Source organism: Chrysochloris asiatica, unplaced genomic scaffold (assembly GCF_000296735.1).
Source record: "Chrysochloris asiatica unplaced genomic scaffold, ChrAsi1.0 scaffold00114, whole genome shotgun sequence".
Lineage (NCBI taxonomy): Eukaryota > Metazoa > Chordata > Mammalia > Afrosoricida > Chrysochloridae > Chrysochloris > Chrysochloris asiatica.
This window is the reverse complement of record NW_006408632.1, coordinates 5,188,463-5,196,270: the sequence shown is the minus strand read 5'-3', so window position 1 is coordinate 5,196,270 and position 7,808 is coordinate 5,188,463. Positions and strand designations below refer to the sequence as shown.

At 36.9% G+C, this 7,808-nt stretch overlaps 1 pseudogene; it reads right to left on the bottom strand.

Moving 5' to 3' along the window:
- LOC102829471 overlaps positions 1–7,808 on the bottom strand; it is a 32,899-nt pseudogene that overhangs the window by 2,251 nt on the left and 22,840 nt on the right.

Below are 7,808 nucleotides of genomic sequence, written 5' to 3'. Positions count from 1 at the left end.
TTGTATCATCTGCATATTGCAGGTTGTTAATGAGTCTTCTTCCAATCCTGATGCTCCTTAAAAGCCAGGTTGGTAAGACTTTTCTCATACTTTGTACATGTTATCAGGAGGGACCTGTCACTGGAGAAGAATACCATGCTTGATAAACAAGATGGACTGACACAGTGGCAGCAGCAATGGTATCCAATGTAACAACTGTGAGGACTGGACATTGTTTAGTTCTGTTACACATAGGGTCACTATGAGTCCTAACCATCTTAAAGTTATCTAACAACAATAACAACAAAGTTATGGTGATTCTTCCTCTTTCACACTTATTATCTTGCCTGGGTTATTTCTACTTTTGTTCTATGTGGCAGATTTTCATATTTTTTGGAAAATATAAAGAGATTGAAATAATCAATGGCAGTAACAATTTTTAAAATACTCTTCTCAAGGGATGGCTTTAGTATCTATTTATGGCTTGAATGGTAATTATAGTTATTATTGTTAGGTGCCATCTAGATGACTCAGACCCACAGTGACCCAATGTACAACAGAAGGAAACACTTCCCAGTCTTACCCCATCCTCAAAATTGCTACTATGCTTGAGCCCATTGCTGCTGCCACTGTGCCAATCCATCTCATTGGGGTTTCCCTCTTTTGCGCTGACTCTCCACTATACAAACATGATGTCCTTCTCCTGGTCCCTCCTGATAATATGTACAAAGTATGAGAGACAAAGTCTGGTCACCTTGGCTTTTAAGTTATACACAGTTAAAATAGCTATTATATTACTACTTTGCACTATTAGACCATGTAATTCTTGAGTATATGGTATGTCTTAATCACTTCTGCATGTCCCATAGAATCTTGCTTATCACCATTTGCTGTGTAACTATAGAAATATTGATAAAAGTTTTATCTCAGTTTTTTTTTTTTTAAACTGCTTTTCTGTTGTTGTATGCCACTGAGTTTATTCTGACTCATAGAAACTTCACAGGATAGAGGCGAACTGCCCAGTAGAACTTTGTAGGCTGCAATTTTCACAGGAAAAGATTGCCACATCTTTCTCCCATGAATCAACAGGTGGATTCAAGATGCTGATCTTTAGCAGCCAAGCATTTAGCCATTATGTCACCAATAATACCTATACTGGAGAGTAATGAATATTAAGTGTGATAACATATTGAAAGAAAAGCATATATTAACTAAGTATGAGTCAGAACTGATTCACTGGCATTTACCAAGATTCAATGAGTGCAGCTCCTTATTACTGATGTGTCCTGTTAACTAGCATAGCCACAAGGCTCCATGAAGTGAGACCACATAAAAAAAAAACTCACTGTATCCCTCAACTTCAGTCCTGATTTCTAATGTCACGCTTGCTAAAATGAATTCTTCAGGTTTTCTGTTTCTAACTATTTGAATGTTATCTGAACATTTTAAAATAGTAATTTACTCTAATTTTAAGTTTTCTCTATATAATATTGAAATAAACTAGCTCTGTATAATTTAGGCTTAGGAAAATATCTGCATATTTGGAACAGAAATCTAATTCTATCTGTTGTTGGGCCGCTCAATTTAGTAAAAGCATTTCAAAGGACTTCTTAAGTGTAGCATATCTTAGAATACTGGAAGCTGCCCAGAATGGAAAAAAAAAGGAGGGGGGGGGGAGTAATTTATATTTAATTGGTATAAATCTACTTTTTCTAGGTCAATAAGAAAAGAAATCAACAGCATTAATCAAGATTAAATTATCAGCTGATTAATCAGTGTTCTAATTACTGCATAGTTCTTTACCTTTTCTGTTCTAATTGCTAAACCTCATTGTCTTTTCCATATGGCCAGCATATATTCACAGCGCATTTTTGCTTTTAGTGAAATCATTAAGATAAAAATATACATTCCAGACATTAGAAGATCAAATATAAGAAAATTTTGGTACAGTTTAAGAATCCCCCCAGAAATGAGTATACATAAACTACTAGATTATGTAGGAAAAAAATTGATAAATTTATAAACATACAGGCAAATAATGTTAGTGGACAATATAACTAGGATTGAGAAACTAACCTTTGTGAGACAGTTGGTCTTGTCAGTCCTGTTGTATCAATTAAATTTATGTAAATTTTATCTGAATCCAATTACAGTTATATGTAAATTGGGAAAACATATTAGACTTTGAAAGTCCCTTGCTTGAATGTCCCTTTATGGAAGTCTTGATCAGGGATATGTTAACTTCACTGGAGGTATTTGCACTTGAACACTCCTGATGTTTGGGCTAGAAAATCCTTCATTATGGTGGCTATACTGTTACTATGGGGTGTTTAACAATACTTAGTCTCAACCCACTAGATAGTTGTTGAAGTACCACCCTCCTCCCCTCCCCGGCCTTAGACTTTTTGACAAACAAAAAATCTCCAGACATTGACAAATTTCCAAATTTCCAGCAAATTTTCCATCTGTAATATTGAGAACCACTTAGTTTACAGTGTGACCACAATTAAAAAGTCTTATTTTAAAACAGATCCTGGTGTGGTGCTGTAGGATCAGCCCTGGACTGTGAACCATAAGATCAGCAGTTCAAACCCACCAGCTGCTCCTCGGAAACCCTATACAAGGTCACTACAAATTGGAACTGACCTGAAGGCACTTAACAACAACAACATATTGTATTACACTGATGGCACACTTGCCAGATGAGCACAGTTTTCTACAGGTCAAGTATTTCTATGGAAACCACTTTTGATGTACAAATTTCCAGACAGTTTTGAAGCAATGATAGTAATGTCATCATAATGACAGTAACTGGTGCTCACTGAGCATGCGCATCTACGGTAGGTGTTTTATAAAGATATGTACGCACATTGACTTACTTAAGCTTTATAGCAGCTCCAAGGCGTAGGCTTAGTTATTACCTCTTGTTTTACAGAGCTTAGAAAATTTAAATACTGCCCAAAGTCAATTAGATCTTCCTCACCTCATTTGATAGGACATCAAAATAATCTTCCTTGAGGAATATTTTTGCATTTATAAAAAGGTGAAATTTCTTTAATTTCTTTTTTGAAGTAGTTTAGAATTTTGACGATATTTTCCATTGTTTCAATCTGTGATCTATTAAGGATATTAATGTAAAATATTTGAGTTTCATTTAAAAATGATAAGAGGATTATCTTAAAATTCTAAATTGAACATTTGGGGTTTTACTGAATAGATGGTTATAGGGTTGATTATAGTAAGATGATGATGGTGTCTAATTATAAATGGAAGGTGGTTTTCTCTAAAATGAAAAATATTTTCTCAATAAATTTTCATCCCTTCTTCACTTCTGCTCTCCTTCCCTCTTGTTTTCCTCTTACTTTTTCTCCCTCTTCCTCATAGATTTTAAAAAATACTGTATGATATCCATTATGCATTATTTATTCTTAAAATTGGAAACTCATTGGATTTAGTTATTGCTTTTAACTAGATGACTTCAGTGCTCATTAATTCTAAGTGCATGATGCTGATGGACAAAATGTGAACAGTAATGTGGTAAAGGCCAATTTGTATTTTTAGCTACCACTTTCAAATATAAATATGTATCATGTACCTATGTGGGCTTCATATTTCAAATATAATATTTTGTGTATTGTGCTGTAGGATAAGCACTCGACCACAAGGTCAGTTTGAACCGCAAGGTCAGCAGTTCAGACTCACCAACCACTCAGATTTTCCCAATACAAATCGACTCCATCTGGGAAAATGGATGATGAAGAAACCCTATCAGTTAGAAAAAGGCCAGGGGTCAACTATGGAACAGACCATCAATGAATCATATGAAAGTTGAAGTTGATGAAATTAAAGCAAGTCTGTGAGAGCCAGGATATGACCTTAACTATGGTGGTGGCTATGTGCCATGGAGTCGGTTCTAACTCATAGAGACCCTGTACAGGTTTTCCGAGGCTGTACATCTTTATGGGAGCAGAACACCTCATCTTTATCCCATGGAACAGCTGGCAGTTTCGAACTGCTGACCTTGTGGTTCACAGCCCGATTCATAACCACTATGCTACCAGAGCTCCTTATGACCTTAACTATATACCGCCTAAATTTAGAGACCAACTCAAGAATAGATTTCATGCACTGCATATTAATGACCAAAGACCAGAATTGTATAGTGATATCAAAAGAAAGCAAAAAAAAAAAAAAAAAAAAAAGCCAATAAAAAGACAGGGAAGAAAGAAAAGACCAAAATAGATGTCAGAATAGACTTTGAAACTTGCTCTTGCATGTAAAGAAGCTATAGCAACTGGAAGAAATGATAAAGTACCAGAAGTGAACAGAGGACTTCTGGCAAGATGGTGGACAAGGTAGAAACACTAAACAGACCATCAACAACAAAGATGTTAAGTGCTGAATATAGACAATACTAGAAAGACGTTTGCCTGTGCTTTATTGATTATGCAAAGGCTTTTGAATGTGGTGATCATGACAAATTATGGACAGCATTGTGGAAAGTGAGTATTCTAGAACACTTCATTGTACCCATGAGGAACCTGTACAAAGACCTAGAGGTAGTTGTTTGAACAGAACACTGGCTGGTTTAAAATGAGGCATGCACCAGAATTGTATTCTTTTACCATACTTAGTATTCAACCTGTATGCTAAGCAAATAATCTAAGAAGCTGGGTAATATGAAGAAAAACGTGGCATCAGGATTGGAGGATGACTAATTAACTACCTGTGATATGCAAATGATACAACCTTCCTTGCTGAAAGTGAAGAAGACTTAAAATACTTACCGATGAAGATCAAAGACCACAGTCTTTGGTATGGGTTACATATCAATGTAAAGAAAACAAAAATCTTCACCACTAGACCAATAAGCAACATCTGTCTAATGGAGAAAAGACTGAAGTTGTCAAAGTCTTCATTTTGGATCAATTAACACACTCATGGAAGAAATAAAATGAGGTATTGCATTTGGCAAATCTGGGGCACATGACCTCTTTAAATTGTTAAAGAGCAAAGATGTCAGTTTGAGGACTAAGGTGCATCTGACCCAAGCCATAATATGTTCAATAGCATCATATGCATATAAAAGTTGTACAATGAATAAAGAAGACTGCAGAAGAATTGATACATTTGAGTTGTGGTGTTGGAGAAGAGTATTAAAAGAATCAAGGCTGCTAGAAGAACAAACAGATCTGTATTAGGAAAAGTACAGCCAGGATGCTCCAAAGAAGCCAGGATGGTGAAATTTTTTTCTCTTACTTCAGACATATTATTAGGAGGGACAAGTTCCTGAAGAAAGATATCATGCTGGGTAAAGCGGAGAGTCATTGAAAAGGTGGAAGACCCCTAATGAGATGGATTGGTACAGTGGTAGCAGCAATAGACTCAAGCTTAACAGCTATTGTGTGGGTGGTGCAGGACTGGGCAGTGTTTCATTCTGTTGTGCATAAGGTTACAAGTTGAAAATTACTCAATAATACCTAACAATAACTATGGACAAAATATTAAATGATGTAGAAAGCACTAGAAAAGATGGAAAGAACATACAGAATCACTGTGTCAAAAATAGTGGACTGACAGTTATTTCAAGATGTAACTTATGATGAACTGATGATACTGAAGGAATAAGTCCAAGTCAAACTTAAGGTATTGGATAAAACTAAGCTCCAGTAATTGATGGAATGCCAATTGAAATATTTCAGCAAACTGATACTGTGTGGGAGGCGTCACTTGTCTATAACAAGAAATGTGTAAGACACTTACCTGGTCATCCAACTGGAATTACTGTATTTGTGCCCATTCTAAAAAAACATGTCTCAAAAGACTATGTAAATTATTGAACACTATCAGTAATAGCACATGCAAGTAAAATTTTGCTGAAGATAATTCAAAAGGAATTACATCAGAACATGACAGGATGTTGCCAGAAATGCTAGGCATATTCAGAAGAAAAATGTGGAAGGAAGGACAACATGACTGATATCAGTTGGTTCTTGGCTATGACCGAAAAAAATAGAAGGATATAACCTATGCTTTATTTATTATAAAAAAAATATCAAGCCACCTATGGTGTATTCTTGTCAAAAATGTAACCTGAATTTGAGAAAACTTCTAGATCTAACTACCAATTTCTAGAACATACATTTGATAGTTGTTATTATTATTAAGTGCTTTCAAGTCGGTTCCACTCATAGTACCCCTGTATAGGGTTTCCAAGGAGAAGCTGATGGGTTTGAACTTCCTACTTTGTGGTTATCAGTCCAGTGTTTAAGCTACAGCACTACAGAGGAATGTGCAAAAAGACTCTGATAATGATGCTGTCAGCAAAATTCAGACTGGGAACTACCGTTAATTAAGCCTATTTTTATTTGAACTTTAGACATCTGGATTCATAAGCAAAGTCCAATCCACAGCAAGTCATCAAATTTGCAGAAATTTACTCTTAACTCAAACATCGTTTTTTTTCATTTGCTTGGGTCCTGGTCAGTTCAGCCCTAGTCAGCTTCGCTAGATCAAATGAATACCAGCTGCAAGCTTGGGCGTCCACACACTCCTCCCTACACTTCAGACCACCTCATCCCTTCTCTCAATCAGTCTCACAGCCCTACCCTACCATGGCTTAGGGTGGTTTCCACAGGCGCAAGGAGTCTACATGATCCCCTGTACTGCAGACCAGCCAGCTCTTCCTTTTCACTCAACTCATTTCTTCACTGCTTCATTCTCCCCACTTGCACTCATTAAGTGGACTCAGGTGGTCCCCAATGAGCATACCAGGCTGTCTGCTTGCCAATTTCCTTTCAGTCCTAGGATGGGGTTTTCTGTGATGTGCACAGACTTTTTGCATCTTGATGCATCCAACAGCAAGTGGCTTGCTTAAAATTCAAGATACCAGTTATTTTTCTTTCAACAGGTCTTACTTTAAACATAAATCTGTTTTCTCAGTAGTTCTGGGTGGGGTCCAGGTTTCCATGTAAGCCCCTTACTGTATACACAGGCTGCTGGTTTAAAATAAAAGTTGTTCCTTCCCAGCAATTCCTAACTCCCCTTTTAGCACATCCAATCATATATAGGCTGAAAGTGGGTTTAGAAGCTCTCAGGAATGTATAAATTCCCATCAGACACAAAGGTGTATTTTATAATACTGAGTATGAGATTCGTTCAATATTCATAGCACAGTCAGATAAAAACATAATCCTTAACACTTTTTGTTGTTGTTAAGTGCCGTCAAGTTAGTTCTGACCCATAGAGACCCTGTATAGTGTTTCCGAGGAGCAGCTGTTAAGTGTGAACCCTTTTTAAAACACCCTAATTTAATCTTTTCTCCACTCCTGGAAAAGAAATTTGGAATACAGCTACCTGACCATTTATATCGTCTGTCTCCCAATTCATATGCATAGGGACTAGGGCCTCTGGCATGGGGCATCCAGTAAGTCCTGGCCCCCTTATCAGCCATCTTGATTATCTGCCCTGGCATGACACCTGTGAGCAGTTTTTCAGGACTCAGTTTTAGTGTAACATCTCACATTCCTTTCACCCATTATAGTTATCAACCACCAAAGTAACCACATAGAGTCAAAAGCGTTACTTCCCTGGTTCCTTAGTTTTTTCTCTTACAAAACTCCATGCTTTCAAGAATCTGGTGCCGTTACAAGGAGCCCTGTTTCTAGCACCAACTTGCAAAACATACGTACCCACCACACGTCCCATAACACTGTCAACTTGGTTCAATAATCCATTGCAATGGTCACACCGAACCTGCAAAAAATATATGCCTACTACCTCTCCCCTCTGTACTTAACGGGGTTCAATAATGCTTTGCAATAACCACA